The following is a 19149-nucleotide window of genomic DNA, read 5'->3' as shown; positions in this document are numbered from 1 at the left end:
CGATTTGACATTTATAAAATATTTTGATTATACCGATACCATTTCTATGCAGACGATCTCAAGTATTTAAAGTGTAACATGATTTATTGCCTCTTCTTAATTTGCCTGTCATTGTTTTTTTTTTGTCACTGTTCTGCCAAATGACTAATGACCATTTACACACCATTTATCACTGTGGGTACCAAAAATATCTTTTTTTGCTTTTCAAGCAAGTCCTAAATCAAGCTCCTCAGTGCAGTCGAGCAAACAAAGATGATTTAACAGAAAATTTGGAGAAAGTGGAGCACTTCTGAAGAGACGCACGTGCCTCGCATCCCGACGGCCATGCACAAACGGGCCTAATGAGTTGGCTCTCACCAGAGAGGTGGACAATACCCTGCAACCATCGCTCTGAAATGAACCGATGCAGAGCGCAAGCCAGACTACTGAGTTCTCTGTTTCATACAGTCCATTGAGTTCCTCTGGGGGGGTACGATCTTGTGCCACAGATCCTCTTACCCAAAACACTACACGGCCCATTTGCTGTAATAGAGCACATAGGAACATTTTTGCTGTGTATGCTGTGGATTGAGAAACGCGGTCGGGGACGGCGACGACACTAGTGCTGCGCTCCCCCTAGTCTTCGAGCAGTTGGCCAGGGTCGCCTAAAGCAGATGGTCTGGACTGAAGACACTCAATATGACCCAATATGTCTCATTACACACTTACGCAATCATATACTGAAGCACTGAGCTATTTTCTATTATAACCAATCTCTCTTTTAATGAATATCTAGGTCTTGTTGTTGAGTAAAAGTACCTAAACATCATTACACCGAGATGAATCTAACTGAGAAGAAAATTGCTTGTTTTAAACTCAGTGTGAAAAGGCATTCATTCGCAAACCCATTTTGCGTCCATAATGTCACATATTTACGATGAAACAGGATATTCAAAACGAAATATATGTAAGACGGGAGATGATTTTATCTATCGGGAAATGATTGCATTGTGAAAAGTGAGCATTTTCATACCACGATGGTGCAAAAACAAAGCCTTAATAGCTATTTGGCTATCAGTTAATATTAAGCAATAGCCAGGACAGCTTATGTGAGCGGTTCAGAAGCTGAAAAAGTTTAAATATTATTTTAATTATAGATTACAAAAGACACATTTTTTTCAATGGAAATCTATCCAATAAGAACAGAAACATGTTAAACTGTTAGTTCACCCAAAAATGAAATTTCTGTCATTAGTTACAAGACAATGAGGTTCATTCTCGTGTCACTTTAGCCAAGATGTTCTGCCCCTCTCTCGCTAACGTCTCAGTCACTCGGATGTACGTCATTGCTCACATTACACAAGTGCTCACTACTGGTGGAACACTAGCAATGTGTTTAAATGGAACACCCTAAGCCCTTGATCACTTGGAATCCGCAATGGAGCTTATTTATTATTCACTATTGTTTTTTCGTGTTGCATTGTGGTCTATGGATCTGCCTGAAGTGTACATATTGAGTAGACTCGCTCCCTCAATCTGTCCTAATAAACTTCCCTCATGCACTTGACGAAGTTAAAAGCACTTCAAAATGGCGGCGGGGATTAGTGCTTAGGGGAGTTTGTCTAAAAGTTAAGCGCAGCCCGTATATGCTATTTGGACGTAGTCTTTGAGAAAAAACACGATTTTCTCAGCTTTTTGCTTAATATGTTGCTTTTTTAATGAAACTTTCCCAGTTTTGACTGAAAAAAAGACTGCATGAAGCTTTTTTGGGGGGTTTTTAAGAAGAGGCTCTGTTCATTCTTTCAACATATTGCATGTTCAGATATTCATTCAACAAAATATTCTAGAGGCCATGAAAGTTTTGAGAAAATAATCAAAAACGCTGACAGTGACTGGCAATGTTTTTTTTAAACGCTGACGGGGAAAGAGTCAATAAAGCATAAATCGGACTCATTTTATTATTTAATTTTCCTGACAGCAATTTTTGCTGTGAATCTTCACGGCTAACACGCTTCTGACTAAAACTGTCATGTTGCAGCTTGCATCGCTTTAAATATGCAAGACCTGTTAATATTTGGGCAATGATCTTAATTTAAATGATCTCATGTCACAAGTCTACAGCAGACACTGAATTTACCCAGCCTGTGAAGGCGAGGGCGAAAAATAGAGGCGAGAGATATCGCAAGAAAAGGAGAGGGGGAGTCTGCATCTGATAAAGTCATGCCACTCTGAACTGTGCTGATGTGAAAAACAGATGTAGGCGATGACCTGCTAAAGGCTATCACACTACACTCAATACACTGTCTCCTCTTCTAGCCCTCTGTGCCGGAGGGTGTCATCAGATAATGTGGGCAGAAAATCCATAAGCAGGAGCCTCTGACACAGGGCTAAATTGAGTCAGAATGTGTTTTTATGCTTAGTCAGTTGGTTTAAGTAATTAAGTTGCGATATCGGTCGAACTTCCTCAAGCAAAGGTTTTTGAACTTAAAGAAGGCCGTTCATTCTCTGGCCAACGATGGCGACTTTAGCACATGCACAGAAGCTGAAAAACAGACATTACAATAGTTTTATCCACATGCATGACAAATTTTTCCACATTCAAACTGTGATATTCAATCTAGGCCTGAGCTCTGGCCCTGAACAGCAGGCAACAGATTTAAAAATACAACATTCATAGCAACAGTGAAAATACAAAGACTGAATTCCCACATCATATCATATCACAGTGTGATCCCCTGACTGGTGCATTGGAATAAACTAGGCCTGCCATTAACCACCCTCAGCAATGTTAAAAATATACTCATTATCATTTCAAATAAAATGTAAAATCCTCTATTTCTTTATCAAGCAAGAGTTCAGATCCAAAACGAAGCATCATTATAATCATTTCTGGTAGCGTAATGCCAACCCTCCAACATCAGTAGTCAATCTGAATTACATTTAATCTGAATCTAATTGCAGCGTCATTATCGGTTGTAGCTCATGACCATTACTCATAAGTAAACTCAAATCAGAGCAAAGCTTTATGGATCTCTGCCAATCTATTTCACACCACAGAAATACCATGAGTTGTTCCTAATACATGGACTTTAGAAAATGGAAGCAGTTCATAGAGTTATTTAGGTGCTAACAAACAGCTTTTGGCCATCTGTGAGCAGTTAACTATATTCAGTAGCAAATAATGACAAACATTGACATACTGCCATGTATGATCATTCAAAACATATTTGCTGCCTATAGAACAGAATGGTGACAGTAGGTGAAGGAAGAGCATTATGACTTGTTTAGTTTATTCAGTCCGCCTGTGTTGTCCGCCGCTCTCGATGGAGATAAACAACGTTAACCGATACAGACTCTCAACCCGGAGGAAACTCAGGGTCAAATGGCATTTACAGAGCATGAGTCCTCAGAAAACGAATGAATAATGTATAAAACCTAGTGTTGTTTCTCTTTTTTTTTTTTTACCTTGCAGAACTTACATGGCGGTGCGTGATCAGACTCATAATTGAAGTCATCCAGTGGCTCGAGAAAAGTACAGAATTTGTTACAGGACAAAACTTTACAAGTTGGCACCGCACCAGTTTTCCTGACTTCCCTATCGCCGTGATGGAAAAGTTCATTAGCTCATTCAATTATGTAATAGAGCCATCTTGGCGGAGTCTGAAATCGCCAGACCTTAGCGTTCCAAGCTAAAGCTCTTTCCATTGCTTTAAAAGCTTCTCTGGACTAATGAAGTCTAAAGAAGTGACTTCATACTGCACTAGGCTATACAGTACATACAGAGAGACATGCTTCTCTGTTATACAACCTTTTTCTACAGCAGGTCCTGATGTTGATGCCCAACCAGAGGCCCCAGAAAACTCTTTTTGCAGTGGCAAAACAGGGAAATGCAGTACTCGGTGCTGCTTTATGATCAATGGGATTGTAGCGCTCTCACAAAGACCCAGGGAGTGAGTCATTGCTGCGACAGCCTCTCCATACTACAAAAGTCAGTGCACTCCATCACACATTGTTTAAGCACATCATGTAGGTGTATGCTTTTACATAGCTGACTCATTAGGTCTGACAATGCCATGCCATATGGTGTTGTGGAACAAAGTTACAAGTCAAGGCTCCGCCACTTCCATGCAGCCCTCTCTCTCTGACTGACACCTCCCAACTCCTTTCTTTTACAGGTGTTTTATTTAACTTGTCTCTGGTAATTTCCAGTGGCAATTACAGACACATTTAGATAGCAAGAGCTTTTATTAATGCCAAAACATCCATTAATGGTATTAAGGCATTTGGAGGTTTATACAAACCCATCTAACATGCTGTCTAAACTAGCCCATCTGGTCCAGATGGCCTCAAGGTTTGACATCTGCAAGGCTGATAAAAAATCTTCGCTTCCTCTAGATCTCCACAGGCTATATCTGGGTCAATGACATGATGTCGGCATCTATTAAATTATGAAATGATATGTTAAAATGCAACATATCCAAAAATGATTTCTATGATTAAACATGGCTTCAATTTCTGAATTCAAGTTATTTTGATAATTGTCATCGTGCTTTCACTAAAAAATGTCTAGTTGTACACAGATTGTTTATGAAATATGAAAACTATGAAAATGAAAAGCATAATTAGAAAGCTGAAATTCTTTGGATGAAAGTGATGGAAGCCATTAATATATATATATATATATATATATATATATATATATATATATATATATATATATTATGTACCAACATTTTGATGTCATGTAACAAAAAAAAAAAAGCCATAAAATAAGTTTATACATGCATGTTCAATTTTTGTCCTCAAATTGAAGTCAGCGTGCCATATATATATAGCAAGCATTTTTATGCATACATTTTTTTATGCATTATCTTGGTACAAAGATAAGAACTTGTCACGTTCGCCTTAAATTGCATTTTTAAAAGATCTCCTCCTTATCTTGTTCATCCTAATGTCACTGACCCATCTTCTTCTATCTAATTTCTGTAGCTGCAAGTGACCAAGAGATTCAATATGTCAGACAGAATTAAGTATTAGCCTATTCTCCGTTAAAATATTCTCATTGCAGTGAAGCCCACCTATCCAGTAAACCTTAATAAAAACATTCAATCTTGACAGGTGATTAGCATATGAATCAGTGATATGCATTCAATCTAAAAGGCGTTGATGCACAACAGAAAAACCTGTTGTTTAGAACAAAGTGATGGGCACAACTTCACACTGCTATTTTCACAGAGCAACGCGGAAAAAAAAAAGAAAAAAAAAATCCGATGATCACAGGAAAGTCAGATTTGCCAAAGTACCGCACTACTGGTCAAAATATAGGTTGAAGCCAAACGTCTCACAAACATCGTGCCTGCGCTGTTATTATATGTAAACCAGCAAATGTCGCTACTGAAATCAACAAATCAACATCGACGAAACGAATCGAGCGATGCTTTTCCTGCAAAGAATCCGTGAGAGATGTTCAAAGTTGACCCATTTCCATGCACTCACCTTCTTCTATCTGCTGCCGCTGTTGCCAAACACCTCCAGTGTGATCACCTAAACACAGTCGACTGCAGATTTTTGGGTATCTCGTTAATCGTTTGCTGAACGATGGCCCCCAATTCGACAAACTCCATTCCCCACGTATGGAAATCACACGCAAATCTCCCAAAGCACGATACCAAGTGGGAAAAGCTGTTGCGCTGTCCAGTGAAAGTGGTGCTGAAACGCTCTCGGAGCCGAAGTACTTTCCATTTCTCCAAGTCTCCGTGTTCATTCATTCAATAGAGGCAAATATTGTGCGTCTTGTGTTAGAAGCTCATACCTGAAGAGATAGTAGCCTACTGCACTGAGCATAACTAGAGAGCAGAGCCGTGCTGAGATGTAGGCAGTGCTCTTCAGTCGAAGCAGTGTGTTCAACGCCCACACAGCCCACTCCATTTGATCAAACACACACACACACACACACACACACACACACACACACACACACACACACACACACACACACACACTACAATACAATACAAATATACAGTATTTTTAAGTTTTTAAAAAAAAGGACTAAAAAGTTATTAAAATGTATGAACCACTCTATACTTAGATAAATTAATTCCCTGAAGGACAACAAATGGATTTTAATTGCTAAAATATAGGTTGGTTTATTAAAATTGTATAATTTAATATACAGAACTGTAAAATATACAATCACCAAAATGTCTCCTGTAAATATTGTCATTGTATCTTTTACAGTAAAATTATGGTATGCTGCTTTTTTACTGTAAATAAAAAAGGCTCTAAAAAATCAAATACTGAATAAGCAACCATGTTGAGGGGATAACATTATTTTCAGATTATCTAGTAGGACCTTTTTAAAGAAGTCTTGTTTGATCTTGATTGTTTCCTAAGGTTTGTACTACTGTATTTTTCACTCTGGAAAGGAAATTAGTTGAATACGCTTTTAAACCCCAGTGTAAATGTCCTGGAGACAATTGTACATCTTCTTGTACATGCAAGATGTAAAATATAAAGCATAAAGATTCAGGGCATTGATAACCACAGTGCAGTGAGCAAAAGAGGAACTAAAAATACAGAACGTCCCGAAGGATACTTTTTTTAAATATGCCCATTTATGTGTTGCTGTTTTTTTAAGGACACATTTAGTCTCAAAGCACGTCAGTACAAATCTGGGCTTGAATAAAAGGCAGGCAACGTCTACATTTGGATGGTGGTTGAGTGTTGCATTTGAGCATTCTCCCAGGATATTTCATTGTGAATTCTTAATTCTAATTTATTCACATAATTCCTTCAATGTCAGTGTCTTCCAAACCATTTCCCCAAGGGGCTTGTGATTATAAAATCATTAATGTAGAGTGCATAATATACTGATATCTTTCTATTGTTAATTTGCTGCTCGTGTTGTTAATAAAGGCAGACTGACATTTTAGGTTAAACCCTCTTCACAGTAAAATGTATCAGTTTTACGCAGATATTTTTTTATTTAAATATATTCATTGAAACTCATGCAAAGTAATTTATAACAGTCGAACTTACATCAGTGGACATAAAGAATGGGTTGCAGACCCTTCTTTTAGAAATGAGCTCGATATGGACTATTGTTTTCTGGTGTGTCAAGAAAAAAAAAATTCAGATATATATAGCTAATTGCTTATTAAATATTTGTCTTATTCATTCTAGTCCCTTTATTGCTCCTTGCATCTGCATTTAATTCTGTGGATTTGTATAAATGTTTTACTGAGGACATTTGGCATTACCTCTTGGCCCATTTAGCTATAATTGAATGTGAGTAAAGCTAAGACACAGTTAATGGTAATTCTCCAATTAAGTTTTAAACTGTCCAAAATTCAAAGCTTATTGGCATTTTGGGAAATCTCCGAGAAAAGTGTAATTTTTAAATGGTACACTAGCACTACCTAGTGGAGAGAAATGCATACTTATGGTCAACATATATTTTTTACTGCCATTTCCACATACCAAAAACAGAAAATATTGTGTGACCTTTTATCACCTGAAAAAAAAAAAAAAAAAACAATATGTAGTATATTTGTAATTTGCAAATACAATATAAATGTGTATATAAATATGCATTTACAAAAAATACATGTTTTATATATATAGATATGCTATATAAACATGTATTTTTTTGTATATATAAAATAACCAACTTTGTCACCAACAAGCTTCTATTATTCCTCCTAAGTATGCTAAAAAAACACCGGTACTAAAGTATCACATACAGAGATATATTTAGTACAGTCCTGCAGCAGTGTTTGTCCCTGTCGGACAGAGCCCATGTCTCTTTGGTGTCTAGCCAAGAAGCTTTACTGCTCAGAAGCCAAGCTGCCAAGCCACTGTAGGAACATTGGCCAGCGTGTTACAGATAAACTCTTCAAGGTGGCAAATTGCAGTGCTGCCAGACTCACTGGCACTACATCCAGTTTTAGTCCATATCTAGTGCTTTTGGATCATTGCTTTACTAATATAGTAAGAAAATGTGGTGTTGTTCCTCCACGTGCTGCCAAAACAGCACTGAAACAGCACCAAGGTGTCCTGTGGTGTCTGGTACAAAGAGGTTAGCAGCAGATCCTCGAGGTTGCGAGGTGAGCCGGCATTCACCTTCTGTTTGCTTCGACGAGCATTGGGCGCCCAACACCCTGTCGCTGGTTTGTGTTTTGCTCGTCCTCGGACCACTGTTGTTAAATTCTCACCCCTGATGACTGGGAGCAACCCACAAGCCTTGCCGTTTCAGAGATACTCTGACCCAGTCGCCTTGCCATAACAATTTGGCCCTTGTCAAAGTCACTCAGATCTTTATTCCTGAACCTTTTATACTGAAACCAACACATTGATTACAAGAACTGATTGTTTGCTTGCCATCTAATCTACCAGACCTTAATATGTGGCCTTGTTAGGAGATGATCAACAATATTCGCTTCACCTCTGACTGGTCATAATGTTTTGGCTCATCAGTGTGTATGAGTAATAAGGCCTCTCATGTTAAAGGAGAACTCCGGTCAATTTTAACATTGAGCTCATTTTTTTGTACATTTGGAGTGCTGTCAATACAGAGAACAACGACAAAAATCAGTGTTGCCTACACCGTGTTATCCTCTTTTTAAAATTTGCACCCTGTTGACTTCAATGGGGCAAGTTTTAAACCTGCTTTTAGCCTCTTAACATCCTTGATGTGTCATTACAAGTGCACAGCCAATGTGAGTTATTCCTTCAGAGTGAACACGGGTGAATCTGACTGCAGTAGATGTGAAAGATATGAATAAAAATGAAGTTAATTCAGCCAGCGCAAATACCTGTATTTTCTTCCTGTTTTCGGGCGAAGTCCGAAGTAGTCGATTGTCGAGTTCACTCGCGTGATAACCTATGCGCGTGAACTCGACAATCGACTACTGTGGACTTCGACCGAAAACAGGAAGAAAATACAGGTATTTGCGCTGGCTGAATTAACATCATTTTTATTCATATCTTTCACATCTACTGCAGTCAGATTCACCCGTGTTCACTCTGAAGGAATCACTCACATGGCTGGGAACTTGTAATGACACATCAAGGATGTTAAGAGGCTAAAAGCAGGTTTAAAACTTGCCCCATTGAAGTCAACAGGGTGCAAATTTAAAAAAAAGGATAACAAGGTGTAGGCAACACCGATTTTTGTCGTTGTTCTCTGTACTGACAGCACTCCAAATTTACAAAAAAATTTGCTCAATGTTAAAATTGACCGGAGTTCTCCTTTAAGGCTTTGTATTTTACAAGGTCCTTCCTTAAAACTTAAAAGATATTATTTCCATTTCTATAACATCTATTTTAAACTGTACTCAATGCACAAACTGCAAAACAAAGCCCTGAAGATAAAGCAGCACAAGGATGGAATAAAGAAAAACAGAACAGGAAAGATTATTTTAAAGATACTTTGTTTTTCAACATGCTGCAAGTAAAAATAAAAGAAATATCCAGACGAGACATTGTTCAGTGGTCTTAAATTTTTTGTGACATTTAAATAAGCCTTGGATTTAGGGGGCATATTTGACAGGCAGCACAGAAAGATATATACAGCTATAAGATGGATCATAGTGAGGACCCTTCAGAGGGAATAATTCACACTTAGCAGAGCTCATTGTGGACTACAATTATTAACTGACATTTAAATGCCCCTTGCTAATATTATGTTAACCTATACATCATCAGGTCCACGAGGAGGGGATAAATAAAAGAAATGGTGCCCACAGAGAAAGGGAGGATGAGGCTAGGCCAGATTGGTTCATGTAAATCAGTTCCAGCTATTTCTTCCTCCAACACACACATACTATATGTATGTCTAAATCTTTTATATTATTGGAGCACAAATTACTTTCTAGGACAATAATCATCATGCAATTTAGTGACATCAGTCTGATGCCAAAAAAAAGCCTAACATTGCTAGTAATATCGAACTACAAAAAATCGATCACTTACATCCTAGAGGAAAATTTAAACTCCTTGAGCAAACTGGCATAGCATCAAGTACATTTTCTCTGAACACTGTCTACTGCAAAAGTGTAAACTTTAATTAACTACTTCTGCACCATTAAACAGACAAAAAAGTGCAGGTTGGTGACTGTAGGAAATAACTCCATTAAATAACTTAAAGTGAGCTGGCAGGCTGATAATGTGAGCAGCTCCAAAGTAAATTGGTTTTCTACTGTTATTTGTTATACGTATAACCCTTGAAAAGGGTGCATCAGTTAGATAACAGCTAGAAAGTGTGTACTAGCCTTAGCCATACAGCAGATCATCATCAATAATCATTTAAAAACTTTTAGATTGTTGGCAGCTCAGTAATGAAACAAATTCAGTCTCACATTCATTGGGTAACTACTGTGACATTAAAAACAATGGCCTAATAAATCATAACATACTAATTTTTAGCTACTTTCCCATCATCCTGTGCAGCAAACATTGCTCGTAGTAAGACAACTGTTTACTCTTTGCCCTAATCAATGAAAACATTTCACAATGAGTATTTAAATCTGTAATGTAGCATTATTTTTGAAGAACAGTCAATAGCTGCATAGCTTCTAACCTGTGAGTTTTATCTTAAAATTCTGCCACCAATCTCCGCTTTGACTGCCCACGCTTCTCGTAATAACATAGCGCTCAATGATAAACAGTCTACAATAATTGTATTTTTATGCCCCACAGAACACCAGTTTCCAGACAGCGCAGAAAAATTAGATTTAGATACTTTCTCCAAAATGTATACTATGGGTTTGTCGTAATGCCTCTAGTCATGATGTCCACAGTGTAGTGTGTTAGTCATATCACAAAAAAATTTAGACCACATCTAGAAATAAATAAATAAATAAAAATACACAAATAGTACCTCCCCAGGCCATATAGAAACAAACTAAATGATTTATCACACAACATTGCTGAGATTATACAGTATCATAGTCATAATATATGCTATGAATCATAATATATGTTTGATTTTTATCACTTAATTATTCTTTCCTGAGGTCTATTCTTTCCTATTTTTGCATGAAAAATACAGACTCATATATCATGACCATTTTCTATGCAGCAAAAACTCCAGTGTTAAATTTGGTTAAATTTTGGAGTGTTAAATGAACACTGAAGCAGTGTTAAATTAATGAGCTAATTAAGTGATTTATTGAGTGATGATTGACCATTATTGAAGACACCTGATGTTAACAAGCAGAATCACCAAAGCAGAAAATCTATTTCAAGTCACCGTTATGGCGATCAGTGTTTGCTTTAGTTGGGCTCTTGACCACTAAACTATTAACTTTAGATTTAGTTTGGCTGTTGTAACTGCCAGATGAACAAAGAGAAAAGGTGATCAGGTGGTGTTGATTATGTTTTGACATAATCATAATTTGACCTGAATCACAAAACTCATTTAGAGAGTTAGGTTTACCTTGTTGATTACAGCAGCCCTCTGATTCTACAGCATATGATTTTGTAATCCAAAATATTTTTTTAAAAGTTGTTCTGATCAAAAGACTTAGAAAAGATATTTTATTTAGACACACTGACATCAATAATCAGCCTGTGAATCTCAACAATGGTGACAATAATAAAGCATGTTGCAGTGCATTCTGGGTGCCTCCAATCAAAACTCATTCATGGCTCATATCATGCATTGCGGTTTTTCACCATTGTTGAGATTCATACACTGATTCTTGATGTCTGTGTGTGCCTAAAAGAAATATATTTTTTTTTTATCAGAACAACTTTTAGGAAATCCTTTGGATTATATTGAAAATTCTGGATCTTATGCTGAAGAATCACTGTGATGCTGTAATCAACAATATACATCTAAATTAGAGATTATGCTCTAAATGAGTTTAATGATTCAGGTCAAATGTTAAAACATAACCAACACCACCAGATCACCTTTTCTCTTTATTCATCTGGCTGTTGTAACTCAGTTACAGCAGCCAAACTAAATCTAAAGTTAGAAATGTAAGGGTGAAGAGCCCAACTAAAGCAAACACTGACCACCATAATGGTGACTTAAAATTGTGATTTTTCTCTTTTGGTGATTCTGCTTGTTAACATCAGGTGTCTTCAATAATGGTCAATCATCACTCAATTAATTACTTAATTATCTCATTAACTTTAACACTAGGCTTGTTTGAGATGAGCAAAATCTGCGCAGAACCGATCACCGGTGATCAGCGCGAGATGCATGCCGGTTAGAAATGTGTCCGAGTACGGTCCGCCTTGCTCTGATGTCATGCTGACGTATGTCAAAAATCTCTCGCGAGCGCAAGGCACACCTGTCGGATTCTGCAGTCGAGCGCAGTTGCTCTCCACTGACTGCGCTGATCAAAAGCATGATGGGAAACGACTTGCTGACGACACAGCTTAATGTTTATTGGTTTAAACAACCGTGATGTATTGTTCTCTTTTAAAATGTTTGATTTTAAAACTCTGATATCATGTTTTATGTGTATACGTTATGTGTGAATATTCCCAAACTATCTAACAGTGCGATCTCTATGGGTTATGCAATGTAATTTTTATTAAAAAAAGAAAAGAAAAAACACATGTCTGTATTAAAGAAAAAAAGACTAATAAACATGTATTTGGAATGGAATTTAATAAGTAGGCTACTTTGGGTGTCTTGTTCATTATATTTATTTTCATATAAAAGCAACAGAACTTAAATTCCATCCAGTTTAATAGCAACACTGTGCACGAGCGTGAATCCCGTGAATCCCGCGATATCCATCTTTGATCTCACAGGTGTCAGATCCACTGCGAGAAGAGAGAACTGTCCGGCTTGCCTGCGCTTTTCTCACTCCTCCTCTCACTGCAGCCGCCTACTCTCGACTACATTTCAGGCGAGGCAAGGCGCATCTCAAACAAGCCTACTGATTCAGTGTTAATTTGACACTCTTGAGTGTGGAGTCAAATAAACTCTCAGGAGAGTTAATTTAAAGGGCACCTATTATGCAAAATTCACTTTTACATGGTGTTTGAACACAAATGTGTGTTGGCAGTGTGTGAGCAAAACCACCCTAGAATGATAAAAATCCACCCAGTGGTTTTTTTACAATCTCAATAAATCATAAGCACTGTCTCAGAACGAGCTGTTCTAAGATTGCTCTCACTGTGACGTAGAATTGCGCAAGCCCCACCGACGTGGTTTGATTGACACTGTGGTTACCCCGCCCTCGGTGATCTGTACACCATCGCCATTGTTTCAACGACAGCCGGTAATGTCTCCTAAGAAATGTAGGTGTTCTGTTGTGGGATGTAAGAATGGATATAGTAGACTTCACTGACATCAGAGCCACTGAAAACGCAGCGGATGGATTTTATTTATGAAGAAAAGACGCCACTTAAACTTCCTAAATACGTTTATGTTTGCGAGAATCATTTTCTGACTGACTGTTTAGTGAACAAGGGTCAAAGTTAATCCTCAAGTGTGGATCGTTGCCTACTGTCCGCGATCCAACGTCACCTCCAGAAGAAGTAAGTGTATTTTATGATTTTTGAGCAAATAGTCATTTCAATCGATGTCAGCCAGTTCAACAACAAATGCGTCTAAAGCTATTTATTGCCGTCATCATAGGATGTCTCAACAAACAACGTCAGACAGTTTTATGTCACGAATCATTTTTTGCAGCAATTACAAATGTAAATAAATTAATACATGCTCTATCTCCATAGACAGTATATAAACGTCTATCTCCCTGCAGCATACTGTATGTTTTCTGGTTCTGTAGCCATCTTCTCACATTTGCCACATAAGCACCTGTACGACAAGTAATGTCAACATGACGCAACAGCACCCCTCGCATAAATATAATTTCGTTTGTACTTAAAAAAATAATAATAATTCGTTTGTACTTTGCAAACGTTATCACAGTATTTGTGTGTATGTAGTTTCAAAAAATTGCGCGAACGTTATCACAATTTGTGTGTGTGTGTGTGTGTGTGTGTGTGTGTGTGTGTGTGTGTGTGTGTGTGTGTGTGTGTGTGTGTGTGTTGCACATCCATAATTGCAAAGGGGACGCGATTAAAACTTTGTAAGTACATAAATGTATCAAATAACCATTCCGAGACGTCTTGGTCCATTCTCATTTCGCGTTTCTTCTGCCGGAGTCTCTTCATCATCTGGGTCCAGCAGGGCGGGGATATGCAGCTCATTTACATTTAAGGTGGTACTCACCAAAACAGCTCTTTTTAAAACAGGCCCCAAAAATGACATTTTCAAATGGTTATAATAAATTAACTGTGGGGTATTTTGTGCTAAAACTTAACAAATACATTCTGGGGACACCCAAGACCAATATTACACTTTGTAAAAAGGGGCATAATAGGTGCCCTTTAACACTGGAGTTTTTGCTGTGTACCTTTCTCTGACCCATTGTGTGTGTGTGTGTGTGTGTGTGTGTGTGTGTGTGTGTGTGTGTGTGTGTGTGTGTGTTAGAGAGAGAGAGTGAGAGAGATGTACACACACATTCTGACAACATTGGGGATCACCTTACTGTAGTTATTACAATGTGTCACAGGAGAGTATAGTTCTGTGAAGGAGAACATCTGTCTTTCATAGTGCGTCAGTGGAATGACAGACCAGGCGTGTCGACCCGTCCCTGCCTGATCATTACAGCTTCACCAATTAGGTCCTTAGAACATTCAATATTGATGAATTCATTCTTCAGTTTTTCACATTTCACCACAGAGCAGTTATACAGTATCACACTCATAGCCTACCCTTGCAGATCTGTTCTACACAAGTTCAGCAAAGTCATATTCACAAGAATCTAAAGCACGAGTAGGCCTACATAATACACTTTTGCTTACACCACACTAGCACTATAATTGCTGCAGTGTCCCTGAGTTATAACTGCAACGGTGCAGATAAGCAACTGAATCGAGCTGCCGGTTCTATAACAATCACTCTCAAAGCAAGCAATATGTTCCTCTGACATTTTCTCCATTTGGGCTAATACAAGACTCTTAGACAACTCTTAACAGCAATTTCCTTGTTGTTACATTTCCTATGGAAGTGCCATTAAGGCAGTCGAAGTACATGGTGCCTTGGATGTGAACTAGAGAGTAGTGAATTGCTACAGAATGTTCATGAATATCCCAAGATTTCCTCTCATTCGGAAGGACTAATTTATGCAAGGTAAAGCTGATATGTATCTTTAATTTTGTATTAACAAATTATTTCCATCAGCCATCATTGAAGGTACATGCGAGTAATCAGCAAGCATAATGAGTAAGTAGTTGCTAGATTTACTTAATTTACTAGGGCTGGCCGATATATATATTTTATCCAACCAGAATTTATTGGATTGTCAAAAATGGGTGTTAAAAAGCTAGGTTGGTGGAGGAGAGAGGTTGTAAAAATAAGAGTGAATGGTGACAAAAAGAAAAATCGTTTTTACAAAAAGGTGGAGCAAGTTATTACACATTGAAAGATTAGAAAGAAAAACATTTTATCCTCTTGAATATCATGCACTGATGAATTATTCACAATAGGAGCAATGTGCATAAAATAGGCCCCGTGTAACCACTACACTGTTACAAAAAAAAAAAAAAAAAAGGTTACATTTACGGTAAAAAAGCTGTGGTTGCCAGTATATTACTGTAAAAAAAAAATATGGTGGCAACCTTTTATGTTTTACGGGACTTAAATTTAAGGGCAAAAAAAAATAAAAAAACACAATGTAAAAAATTCCTGTGAAATTTACGGTAAAAAAAAAAATGTCAGCTTGGTTGCCAGTATTTTACCATAAAAAATATGGTAGCAACCTTACTTTGGACTTAAATTTACTGCAAAAAAAAAAAAAACATCAGCAGGACTTAAATGTGTGGTTCCCAGTACTTTACAATAAAAAATACAGAAGTAACCTTTTAGTTTTTACGGGACAACCCTTATATTTCATTAACCAATAAACTTTATCATTCAATTTCACTAAAGTATTAAAATCTGCTTTATACCTCTGTACCGATAACCACCATAATAACACAGGTGGTAAAAAAGAAACTCGCATAATGATTCAAAGTTTACCACCATTAGTTTTCCACAAACTGAGGCACCTATTAATATAAAGAAGGTGCACAGTGTCATACACACAAATACAAAACTCCATCATGGTGACACACAAGGCTCCAAATAATGCCATACACATTCATTAAACAATATATGATGTAATATAAACCCCAAATGTACATAACTGATAACAAAAACTATGAAGAAACATACTTTTTTAAAATGAAATAACATCAAATGTGAAGTGTCACGCAGGGAATTCTGGGAATGTCAATTTAGAGAAACAACAAGAACAGAAAAAGAGAAGAGATGAGCAGAAACACAAGAACTACAACTGACTTCAGCCACAGCCTTAGATCAATTGAAGATAAAAAAAAAACATTAAATCTCTCAAGATCTCATCAGAGGATTAAACAACTCCACAAACAGCATTACCAGCTTCACTTATTACTAACCAGATAGACTTTATTTCTGTCATACATCTACAGTTCTGTTTGAGAATTAACAGAGATTTAGATGTTGATGATTTATTGTTTCATTTGAAGTCACCATGATGGTGATCAGTGTTTTCTTTAGTTGGGCTCTTGACCCTTGATTTTCTATCATTAGTTTTTCTCTGGCTGCTGTAACTCTGTGTTTATAAGACACGGTGGTTATGGCAAGAAAATCAGAGAGAAAATGAATCAGGTGATGTTGGTTAAGTATTTGTAATTGATGATGACATAATCATCATGTAGTGGCCTCATATAGAGTCTTACCTTTGATTATATGGTTCATTAAATTTACATTATTGGTTGTAGTAGCTCTATGATTCTACAGCATGTGATCCATCAGTGTTGTGATAATCTGAAGAATTTTGAAAACATTGTGCACAATAAAGGTTTGATCTACTGTGTCTCTCAGACACACACAGACATCAAGATTCAGCATATGACTCTCAACAACGGTGATGATAAAAGTGCAGTGCATGATGGGAGCTATCAATCAAAACTCATCAATATCTCCCAGCATGAATAAATTATGCTGAATTGGCTTAGTATTTTCTTTTATTATTATCTGCTTTTATTTTTGCAGTTGTTTTTGAAGAAACTTTTTAGTAGCTTGTTTTGTGATGTTCAGAGTTTTACCTGAATATTTTGTTGATTGTCACCGTTGTTGAGATTCATACGCTGATTCTTGATGTCTGTGTTGGTCTAAATCACTCAGTAGTTCAAAACCTTTTTTGTACACCATGTGTTTTTAAAGTTCTTCAGATTATCTGTTTGTCACTGCAGGCTCGCATGCAGAAGAGTCACAGAGCTATTATACTCAAAAACGTGAAATATATTAGTATTAAACATTTCTTCATACAATGAAAGATAATACAATTAGTGACAGTGGTCAATCAACACAAATTGAACAATTATACAAATGAACAAAGGAGATGTGAGTTTACTAATCACAACTGAACAGGCTTTAAAACATAATTCAAACAAACAAGTAGCTTTTGTAAACTGAAGTTCAATGCCATAAAACCTCAAATATTACTACTGTATTTTAACAGTAAAGCACTTGCAACCAGCTGCCAGTTTTTTACCGTAAACTTTAGTTCAGTAGCGTTAAAAACTAAAATATTTCTACCGTATTTTCAATGGTAAAGTACTGGCAACAGCCAGTACAGCTGCCAGTTTTTTACCGTAATCTTTAGATCACTGCCGTAAAAACCTAAAATATTACTACCATATTTTTTTATGTTAAATAGCTTGCAACAAGCTGCCAGTTTTTTACTGTAAACTTTAGTTCAATGTCGTAAAACATAAATATTTCTACCGTATTTTTTACGGTAAAGTACTGGCAACCACAGCTGCCAGTTTTTTTTAGTTTATTTTTTACAGAAAGGTACGGTAAATGCAACAGTACGTTTTTTTGTTTTGTTTTTACAGTGTACTTCCAAAATCCGTACATTTAACAGTATTTTACTGTAAAATGACCTGTGAGAGCTATTACAGAATTTCACTGTATATAGTAAGGGTGCATACTGTTAAGCAATTAACATGTCTTTTCTGTTGCTTTTTTACAGTTTTTTACAGTTAAAATTAGTTGTTTTTTTAACAGTGTAATCACACAGACTGAGAGTATTTCTCTGGGGTTCTGGCCTCCACATTGCACTGTAACTGTAAATATTTTGGTAACAGTGCTTACAAACTCACAATCTGTGCTTCACATCACACATTTTGCTATGCCTCGGGGTAAGACAGCTAATCGTGGCTAACCTCACTCTCTTCAGAAGTTCCCATGGTGAATGAATGCCTATGGGCTGTAATGCATGAAATCCATTATGGTCTCTTTATTTTCATAAGCAGAAATGCAGAAGGCTGATGTATGCTCTCACATCCCCTGCTATATTTCCTCTAATAATGTTATGCCACATACTGAGGTAACATTCAAAGATGTCCAAAATAAAAAATCATTTAGCATCTAACATTTAACTCTGTTCTTCATATAAAGCTATCGAGTCTCTTCAAAAAATTTGGACTAAACCGCTCAATTCATATGGATTAGTTTTACGCTCTTTAATTAGAACTCTTTATGAACTTTTTGAAGCGTCAAAGTGGTAGTTGCGTAGCTGTCAATGGAGGAACAGAAAACACAGATTTCATCAAAAAGATCTTCATTTGTGTTCGGAAGATGAACGAAAGTCTTTAGAACGCATTTAGAACGACATGAGGATGAGTAATTAATGACAGAATTTTCATTTTTGGATGAACTATCCCTTTAATAGCTTTCATTTTAGTTTTCTATATAGTTATCGTTCTTGATGTGAACAGGCCTTTAATCTTCATTTCTAAACCACAGTAGTCCGTGATGGAGAGCCTACTTTCATTGAAAGAAAAGTTTCAGTTTATTCTGAAAAATATCTTATTTTGTGTTCCACAGAAGAAAGTCGTACTGAATTGAAACAATAGGAGAATGAATAAATGATTACAGTTTTTACGTTTTGGGAAAAATAAATAAAACTCTCGGCAAAGTCTTCCCACTGCACTTCTCAGATTAAGCAAGAATAGCACACCTCAAATGGAATAGGCTACTTTCTCCAAAAGAAATCACTTGAAGCTCTTTAAAATTCCATCCAATCTAAGCAGATTCCTGAC

The 19149-nt window shown here is 36.9% G+C and overlaps 1 protein-coding gene across 2 annotated transcripts in view; it reads right to left on the bottom strand.

Moving 5' to 3' along the window:
• The window catches only part of grm4 (glutamate receptor, metabotropic 4), a 162332-nt gene extending 156454 nt beyond the window's left edge, over nt 1–5878 (bottom strand). For both annotated transcript variants that reach the window (XM_079883137.1, XM_079883138.1), the window contains exon 1: nt 5476–5878. The gene's annotated coding sequence lies outside the window, so the exon portion shown is untranslated. The remainder of the gene's footprint in view (nt 1–5475) is intronic.
• Nucleotides 5879–19149: the final 13271 nt, after the last annotated feature.

Source organism: Squalius cephalus (assembly GCF_949319135.1).
Source record: "Squalius cephalus genome assembly, chromosome: 10".
Classification (NCBI taxonomy): domain Eukaryota; kingdom Metazoa; phylum Chordata; class Actinopteri; order Cypriniformes; family Leuciscidae; genus Squalius; species Squalius cephalus.
The sequence above is the reverse complement of the archived record's forward strand: the minus strand, read 5'-3'. Positions and strand labels throughout refer to the sequence as shown.